Source organism: Lichenostomus cassidix, chromosome 21 (genome assembly GCF_008360975.1).
Source record: "Lichenostomus cassidix isolate B80296 chromosome 21, HeHo_3.0, whole genome shotgun sequence".
Classification (NCBI taxonomy): Eukaryota; Metazoa; Chordata; class Aves; order Passeriformes; family Meliphagidae; genus Lichenostomus; species Lichenostomus cassidix.
In genome coordinates this window covers 1-8,899 of record NC_139501.1, presented here as the reverse complement: position 1 = coordinate 8,899, position 8,899 = coordinate 1, and the positions used below count along the sequence as shown (strand labels likewise).

At 58.8% G+C, this 8,899-nt stretch overlaps 3 non-coding genes across 3 annotated transcripts; all 3 read right to left on the bottom strand.

Annotated features, from left to right (window-relative positions):
• Window positions 1-339: 339 nt before the first annotated feature.
• LOC146428162 (U2 spliceosomal RNA) lies at window positions 340-529 on the bottom strand. The gene has a single exon (XR_014856183.1). It is a non-coding gene; the product is annotated as a U2 spliceosomal RNA (small nuclear RNA).
• Window positions 530-3,812: 3,283 nt separating this feature from the next.
• On the bottom strand, window positions 3,813-4,003 carry LOC146428161 (U2 spliceosomal RNA). Its single transcript, XR_014856185.1, has one exon. It is a non-coding gene; the product is annotated as a U2 spliceosomal RNA (small nuclear RNA).
• A 3,394-nt stretch (window positions 4,004-7,397) lies between these two features.
• Window positions 7,398-7,588, bottom strand: LOC146428160 (U2 spliceosomal RNA). Its single transcript, XR_014856184.1, has one exon. It is a non-coding gene; the product is annotated as a U2 spliceosomal RNA (small nuclear RNA).
• Window positions 7,589-8,899: the final 1,311 nt, after the last annotated feature.

The window sequence follows — 8,899 nt, the reverse complement described above, 5'->3', positions numbered from 1 at the left end:
TCCTCACCTCCCTCACGGATTTATTTGGTAAAACTGCCCAAATCCCCTCCCCGATTCATTTAAACAACATTATTATCCTTTATTTCCCTGAGAAAAAGTTTAAACTCACCCGGAAAGCGGCGAAATCACGGAGTTTAACCCAAAAAAGTGCGCGCGGGAGGCGCCGCCATCTCGCGGCACCTGCGAGGGGAGAGAATCACCGCCGCCCGAGCCTGGCAGCCGCTCGGGAGGCGGAGAAGCATTATTTCAGCAGAGAAGGGTGGGCGATAGTGCGGGACAGCTTCGGCAATTCCCACTATCTCTGGTTTTAATGTGTTTTAACCAACCGAAGGTCCCTGGCGGGGGTGCACCATGCCCCGAGAAACGAAATACCGGGACAATGCCCGGAGCGAAAGGAGGCAAGCTCGGGATCCAACTCCCGTACATTACAATCCCTTTAATGTAGAGCTCTCTCATCGATAACATACCAGATATTAAACTGATAACAACAATACTACACGTGGTCTTAGCCAAAAGGCCGGCAAGGGACGCCTGTCGGCTGCCGCTCTCCCGGCCGGACCGCGCTCGCCTCACGCACAAGTCACGGCGACCTTTTCTCCGCCCTCCAGCTCTTTCCCAGCTCTTCCCGCGCCTTTTCCCGCCCGCCTGCCGCCCTTTCCGCCCGCGCTGCTGGGGCGCTGAGCCTTAAATCCCCCAAAAATTCGTGACCGCGCCTCAATTTCCCGTGGGGCCGTTCGCTGAGCAAGTTCTGAAATTTGCATAGCCCCGCCCATTTCTCCCAGGGTGCACCTCGGGGCATGAGGTCATGCCGATTTGCATAACCCCGCCCATTTCTCCCAGGGTGCACCTCGGGCATGAGGTCATGCCGATTTGCATAACCCCGCCCATTTCTCCCAGGATGCACTTCGGGCATGAGGTCATGCCGATTTGCATAACCCCGCCCATTTCTCCCAGGATGCACCTCGGGCATGAGGTCATGCCGATTTGCATAACCACGCCCTCCTCCCCCAGCCGCCGCAAACCCCGCCCATAGCCTCCTCATTTGCATTTCCCTCACGAGGCGCGGCTCGGGCCCGGCCCGCTCTGCCGGGCGGGTTCGGGACAGCGGGGGTCGGGGGATTCCTCGCCCCTTTCTGGGGCTTTTCGGGGGCGGCAGAGGGACCCTCGGGGCTGCGGTAAGAGCAGGGGAGGGGGGAAATCCCGGGGAGGACACGGGGAACGCCCGAAAATCCCCCAAAATTGTCGCATCGCCCCCAAAATTGCTGAGGAAACCGGGGAGGTTCCGGGGGGGCTTCAGGGAATTTTCCGGCTTTGGGGACTCCCGGGATCTCCTAGGTCACCCCCAGGACCTCCCGGCCGCTGCCGAAGCGGCTCCGATGAGGTTTTGCACCTTTTTTTACCTCACAAATAAACAAAATCCGTGTTTTTAAAAAGAATCGAGATCTTTATTTGCATCGTAGCAACACCCGCGATCGAAGAGCTGCAAAAAAGAGACCCGCTCGGCTCCCCGCCCCGCTCCTCACCTCCCTCACGGATTTATTTGGTAAAACTGCCCAAATCCCTTCCCCGATTCATTTAAAGAGCATTATTATCCTTTATTTCCCTGAGAAAAGGTTTAAACTCACCCGGAAAGCGGCGAAATCACGGAGTTTAACCCAAAAAAGTGCGCGCGGGAGGCGCCGCCGTCTCGCGGCACCTGCGAGGGGAGAAGGGAGAGAATCACCGCCGCCCGAGCCTGGCAGCCGCTCGGGAGGCGGAGAAGCGTTATTTCAACAGAAAAGGGGGGGCGACAGTGCGGGACAGCTTCGACAATTCCCATTATTTCTGATTTTAATCTGTTTTTAACCAAGCAAAGGTCCCTGGCGGGGGTGGACCGTGCGCGGAGGCACCGCAATGCCGGGACAATGCGCGGAGTGGAGAAAACCAGCTCCCCGTCCGACACTCAAATAGTGACATCAGATTAACGACAGATGCTCTCATCGCGGAAGGATTAGGCACTAAGCCAATAACACCACACACCGCACTTAACTTCAGCCAAAAGGCCGAGAACCGACGCCAGTCACCTCCCGCGCTCCCGGCCGGACCCCGCTCGCCACACACACAACTCACGGCGACCATTTCTTCGCGCTCCAGCTCTTTCGCAGCTCTTCCCGGGCCCTTTCCCGCTCGCCTGCCCCCCTTTCCGCCCGCGCTGCTGGGGCGCTAAACCTTAAATTCCCCAAAAATTCGTGACCGCGACTCAATTTCCCGTGGTGCCGTTCGCCGGCGAGTTCTTAGATTTGCATAGCCCCGCCTATTTCTCCCAGGATGCACTTCGGGCATGAGGTCATGCCGATTTGCATAACCCCGCCCATTTCTCCCAGGATGCACTTCGGGCATGAGGTCATGCCGATTTGCATAACCCCGCCCGTTTCTCCCAGGGTGCACTTCGGGCATGAGGTCATGCCGATTTGCATAACCCCGCCCATTTCTCCCAGGGTGCACTTCGGGCATGAGGTCATGCCGATTTGCATAACCCCGCCCATTTCTCCCAGGATGCACTTCGGGCATGAGGTCATGCCGATTTGCATAACCCCGCCCATTTCTCCCAGGGTGCATTTCGGGCATGAGGTCATGCCGATTTGCATAACCCCGCCCGTTTCTCCCAGGATGCCCTTCGGGCATGAGGTCATGCCGATTTGCATAACCCCGCCCGTTTCTCCCAGGGTGCACCTCGGGCATGAGGTCATGCCGATTTGCATAACCCCGCCCATTTCTCCCAGGATGCCCTTCGGGCATGAGGTCATGCCGATTTGCATAACCCCGCCCATTTCTCCCAGGGTGCACTTCGGGCATGAGGTCATGCCGATTTGCATAGCCCCGCCCATTTCTCCCAGGATGCCCTTCGGGCATGAGGTCATGCCGATTTGCATAACCCCGCCCCCGCCCGCTTCTTCCCCCCCCCCCCCAGCCGCCGCCGCCGCAAACCCCGCCGACAGCCTCCTCATTTGCATTTCCCTCACGAGGCGCGGCTCGCGCCCGGCTCCCCCGCTCTGCCGGGCGGGTTCGGGACAGCGGGGGTCGGGGGATCCCTCGCCCCTTTCTGGGGCTTTTCGGGGGCGGCAGAGGGACCCTCGGGGCTGCTGTAAGAGCAGGGGAGGGGGGAAATCCCGGGGAGGACACGGGGAACGCCCGAAAATCCCCCAAAATTGTCGCATCGCCCCCAAAATTGCTGAGGAAACCGGGGAGGTTCCGGGGGGGCTTCAGGGAATTTTCCGGCTTTGGGGACTCCCGGGATCTCCTAGGTCACCCCCAGGACCTCCCGGCCGCTGCCGAAGCGGCTCCGATGAGGTTTTGCACCTTTTTTTACCTCACAAATAAACAAAATCCGTGTTTTTAAAAAGAATCGAGATCTTTATTTGCATCGTAGCAACACCCGCGATCGAAGAGCTGCAAAAAAGAGACCCGCTCGGCTCCCCGCCCCGCTCCTCACCTCCCTCACGGATTTATTTGGTAAAACTGCCCAAATCCCCTCCCCGATTCATTTAAAGAGCATTATTATCCTTTATTTCCCTGAGAAAAGGTTTAAACTCACCCGGAAAGCGGCGAAATCACGGAGTTTAACCCAAAAAAGTGCGCGCGGGAGGCGCCGCCGTCTCGCGGCACCTGCGAGGGGAGAAGGGAGAGAATCACCGCCGCCCGAGCCTGGCAGCCGCTCGGGAGGCGGAGAAGCGTTATTTCAACAGAAAAGGGTGGGCGACAGTGCGGGACAGCTTCGACAATTCCCACTATTTCTGATTTTAATCTGTTTTTAACCAAGCAAAGGTCCCTGGCGGGGGTGCACCGTGCGCGGAGGCACCGCAATGCCGGGACAATGCGCGGAGTGGAGAAAGCCAGCTCCCCGTCCGACACTCAAATAGTGACATCAGATTAACGACAGATGCTCTCATCGCGGAAGGATTAGGCACTAAGCCAATAACACCACACACCGCACTTAACTTCAGCCAAAAGGCCGAGAACCGACGCCAGTCACCTCCCGCGCTCCCGGCCGGACCCCGCTCGCCACACACACAACTCACGGCGACCATTTCTTCGCGCTCCAGCTCTTTCGCAGCTCTTCCCGGGCCCTTTCCCGCTCGCCTGCCCCCCTTTCCGCCCGCGCTGCTGGGGCGCTAAACCTTAAATTCCCCAAAAATTCGTGACCGCGACTCAATTTCCCGTGGTGCCGTTCGCCGGCGAGTTCTTAGATTTGCATAGCCCCGCCTATTTCTCCCAGGATGCACTTCGGGCATGAGGTCATGCCGATTTGCATAACCCCGCCCATTTCTCCCAGGATGCACTTCGGGCATGAGGTCATGCCGATTTGCATAACCCCGCCCGTTTCTCCCAGGATGCACCTCGGGCATGAGGTCATGCCGATTTGCATAACCCCGCCCATTTCTCCCAGGATGCACTTCGGGCATGAGGTCATGCCGATTTGCATAACCCCGCCCATTTCTCCCAGGATGCACCTCGGGCATGAGGTCATGCCGATTTGCATAACCCCGCCCATTTCTCCCAGGATGCACTTCGGGCATGAGGTCATGCCGATTTGCATAACCCCGCCCATTTCTCCCAGGATGCCCTTCGGGCATGAGGTCATGCCGATTTGCATAACCCCGCCCATTTCTCCCAGGATGCACTTCGGGCATGAGGTCATGCCGATTTGCATAACCCCGCCCATTTCTCCCAGGATGCACTTCGGGCATGAGGTCATGCCGATTTGCATAACCCCGCCCATTTCTCCCAGGATGCACCTCGGGCATGAGGTCATGCCGATTTGCATAACCCCGCCCATTTCTCCCAGGATGCACCTCGGGCATGAGGTCATGCCGATTTGCATAACCACCCCCCTCCTCCCCCAGCCGCCGCAAACCCCGCCCATAGCCTCCTCATTTGCATTTCCCTCACGAGGCGCGGCTCGGGCCCGGCCCGCTCTGCCGGGCGGGTTCGGGACAGCGGGGGTCGGGGGATCCCTCGCCCCTTTCTGGGGCTTTTCGGGGGCGGCAGAGGGACCCTCGGGGCTGCGGTAAGAGCAGGGGAGGGGGGAAATCCCGGGGAGGACACGGGGAACGCCCGAAAATCCCCCAAAATTGTCGCATCGCCCCCAAAATTGCTGAGGAAACCGGGGAGGTTCCGGGGGGGCTTCAGGGAATTTTCCGGCTTTGGGGACTCCCGGGATCTCCTAGGTCACCCCCAGGACCTCCCGGCCGCTGCCGAAGCGGCTCCGATGAGGTTTTGCACCTTTTTTTACCTCACAAATAAACAAAATCCGTGTTTTTAAAAAGAATCGAGATCTTTATTTGCATCGTAGCAACACCCGCGATCGAAGAGCTGCAAAAAAGAGACCCGCGCGGCTCCCCGCCCCGCTCCTCACCTCCCTCACGGATTTATTTGGTAAAACTGCCCAAATCCCCTCCCCGATTCATTTAAACAGCATTATTATCCTTTATTTCCCTGAGAAAAAGTTTAAACTCACCCGGAAAGCGGCGAAATCACGGAGTTTAACCCAAAAAAGTGCGCGCGGGAGGCGCCGCCGTCTCGCGGCACCTGCGAGGGGAGAAGGGAGAGAATCACCGCCGCCCGAGCCTGGCAGCCGCTCGGGAGGCGGAGAAGCGTTATTTCAACAGAAAAGGGTGGGCGACAGTGCGGGACAGCTTCGACAATTCCCACTATTTCTGATTTTAATCTGTTTTTAACCAAGCAAAGGTCCCTGGCGGGGGTGGACCGTGCGCGGAGGCACCGCAATGCCGGGACAATGCGCGGAGTGGAGAAAGCCAGCTCCCCGTCCGACACTCAAATAGTGACATCAGATTAACGACAGATGCTCTCATCGCGGAAGGATTAGGCACTAAGCCAATAACACCACACACCGCACTTAACTTCAGCCAAAAGGCCGAGAACCGACGCCAGTCACCTCCCGCGCTCCCGGCCGGACCCCGCTCGCCACACACACAACTCACGGCGACCATTTCTTCGCGCTCCAGCTCTTTCGCAGCTCTTCCCGGGCCCTTTCCCGCTCGCCTGCCCCCCTTTCCGCCCGCGCTGCTGGGGCGCTAAACCTTAAATTCCCCAAAAATTCGTGACCGCGACTCAATTTCCCGTGGTGCCGTTCGCCGGCGAGTTCTTAGATTTGCATAGCCCCGCCCATTTCTCCCAGGATGCACTTCGGGCATGAGGTCATGCCGATTTGCATAACCCCGCCCATTTCTCCCAGGATGCACTTCGGGCATGAGGTCATGCCGATTTGCATAACCCCGCCCATTTCTCCCAGGATGCACCTCGGGCATGAGGTCATGCCGATTTGCATAACCGCCCATTTCTCCCAGGATGCCCTTCGGGCATGAGGTCATGCCGATTTGCATAACCCCGCCCATTTCTCCCAGGGTGCACTTCGGGCATGAGGTCATGCCGATTTGCATAGCCCCGCCCATTTCTCCCAGGATGCCCTTCGGGCATGAGGTCATGCCGATTTGCATAACCCCGCCCCCGCCCGCTTCTTCCCCCCCCCCCCCAGCCGCCGCCGCCGCAAACCCCGCCGACAGCCTCCTCATTTGCATTTCCCTCACGAGGCGCGGCTCGCGCCCGGCTCCCCCGCTCTGCCGGGCGGGTTCGGGACAGCGGGGGTCGGGGGATCCCTCGCCCCTTTCTGGGGCTTTTCGGGGGCGGCAGAGGGACCCTCGGGGCTGCTGTAAGAGCAGGGGAGGGGGGAAATCCCGGGGAGGACACGGGGAACGCCCGAAAATCCCCCAAAATTGTCGCATCGCCCCCAAAATTGCTGAGGAAACCGGGGAGGTTCCGGGGGGGCTTCAGGGAATTTTCCGGCTTTGGGGACTCCCGGGATCTCCTAGGTCACCCCCAGGACCTCCCGGCCGCTGCCGAAGCGGCTCCGATGAGGTTTTGCACCTTTTTTTACCTCACAAATAAACAAAATCCGTGTTTTTAAAAAGAATCGAGATCTTTATTTGCATCGTAGCAACACCCGCGATCGAAGAGCTGCAAAAAAGAGACCCGCTCGGCTCCCCGCCCCGCTCCTCACCTCCCTCACGGATTTATTTGGTAAAACTGCCCAAATCCCTTCCCCGATTCATTTAAAGAGCATTATTATCCTTTATTTCCCTGAGAAAAGGTTTAAACTCACCCGGAAAGCGGCGAAATCACGGAGTTTAACCCAAAAAAGTGCGCGCGGGAGGCGCCGCCGTCTCGCGGCACCTGCGAGGGGAGAGAGGAGAGAATCACCGCCGCCCGAGCCTGGCAGCCGCTCGGGAGGCGGAGAAGCGTTATTTCAGCAGAAAAGGGTGGGCGATAGTGCGGGACAGCCTCGGCAATTCCCACTATTTCTGATTTTAATCTGTTTTTAACCAAGCAAAGGTCTCTGGCGGGGGTGCACCGTGCCCGGAAGCACCGCAACGCCGGGACAATGCGCAGAGCGGAGACAGCCAGCTGCGAATCTGACTCCCGGGTAGTAAAATCCGATTAATAAGAAAGCCTCTCATTGCGGACGGATTAGGCAGTAAGCCCATAACAACAAACACCCCACTTGGTCTTAGCCAAAAGGCCGAGAAGCCACGCTAGCCGCCTCCCGCGCTCCCGGCCGGACCCCGCTCGCCTCACACACAACTCACGGCGACCATTTCTTCGTCCTCCAGCTCTTTCGCAGCTCATCCCGCGCCCTTTCCCGCTCGCCTGCCCCCCCTTTCCGCCCGCGCTGCTGCGGCGCTGAGCCTTAAATCCCCCAAAAATTCGTGACGGGGCCTCAATTTCCCGTGGTGCCGTTCGCCGGCGAGTTCTGAGATTTGCATAGCCCCGCCCATTTCTCCCAGGAGGCACTTCGGGCATGAGGTCATCTCGATTTGCATAACCCCGCCCATTTCTCCCAGGATGCACTTCGGGCATGAGGTCATCTCGATTTGCATAACCCCGCCCATTTCTCCCAGGAGGCACTTCGGGCATGAGGTCATCTCGATTTGCATAACCCCGCCCATTTCTCCCAGGATGCACTTCGGGCATGAGGTCATCTCGATTTGCATAACCCCGCCCATCTCTCCCAGGATGCACTTCGGGCATGAGGTCACCTCGATTTGCATAACCCCGCCCATTTCTCCCAGGAGGCACTTCGGGCATGAGGTCACCTCGATTTGCATAACCCCGCCCATTTCTCCCAGGATGCACTTCGGGCATGAGGTCACCTCGATTTGCATAACCCCGCCCATTTCTCCCAGAATGCACTTCGGGCATGAGGTCACCTCGATTTGCATAAACCCCGCCCATTTCTCCCAGGATGCACTTCGGGCATGAGGTCATGCCGATTTGCATAACCCCGCCCATTTATCCCAGGATGCACTTCGGGCATGAGGTCATGCCGATTTGCATAACCCCGCCCATTTCCCCCCCCTCCGCCCCCGCCGCCGCAAACCCCGCCGACAGCCTCCTCATTTGCATTTCCCTCAGGAGGCGCGGCTCGGGCCCGGCCCGCTCTGCCGGGCGGGGTCGGGAACGCGGGGGTGGGGGGATCCCTCGCCCCTTTCTGGGGCTTTTCGGGGGCGGCAGAGGGACCCTCGGGGCTGCGGTAAGAGCAGGGGAGGGGGGAAATCCCGGGGAGGACACGGGGAACGCCCGAAAATCCCCCAAAATTGTCGCATCGCCCCCAAAATTGCTGAGGAAACCGGGGAGGTTCCGGGGGGGCTTCAGGGAATTTTCCGGCTTTGGGGACTCCCGGGATCTCCTAGGTCACCCCAGGACCTCCCGGCCGCTGCCGAAGCGGCTCCGATGAGGTTTTGCACCTTTTTTACCTCACAAATAAACAAAATCCGTGTTTTTAAAAAGAATCGAGATCTTTATTTGCATCGTAGAAACATCCGCGATCGAAGAGCTGCAAAAA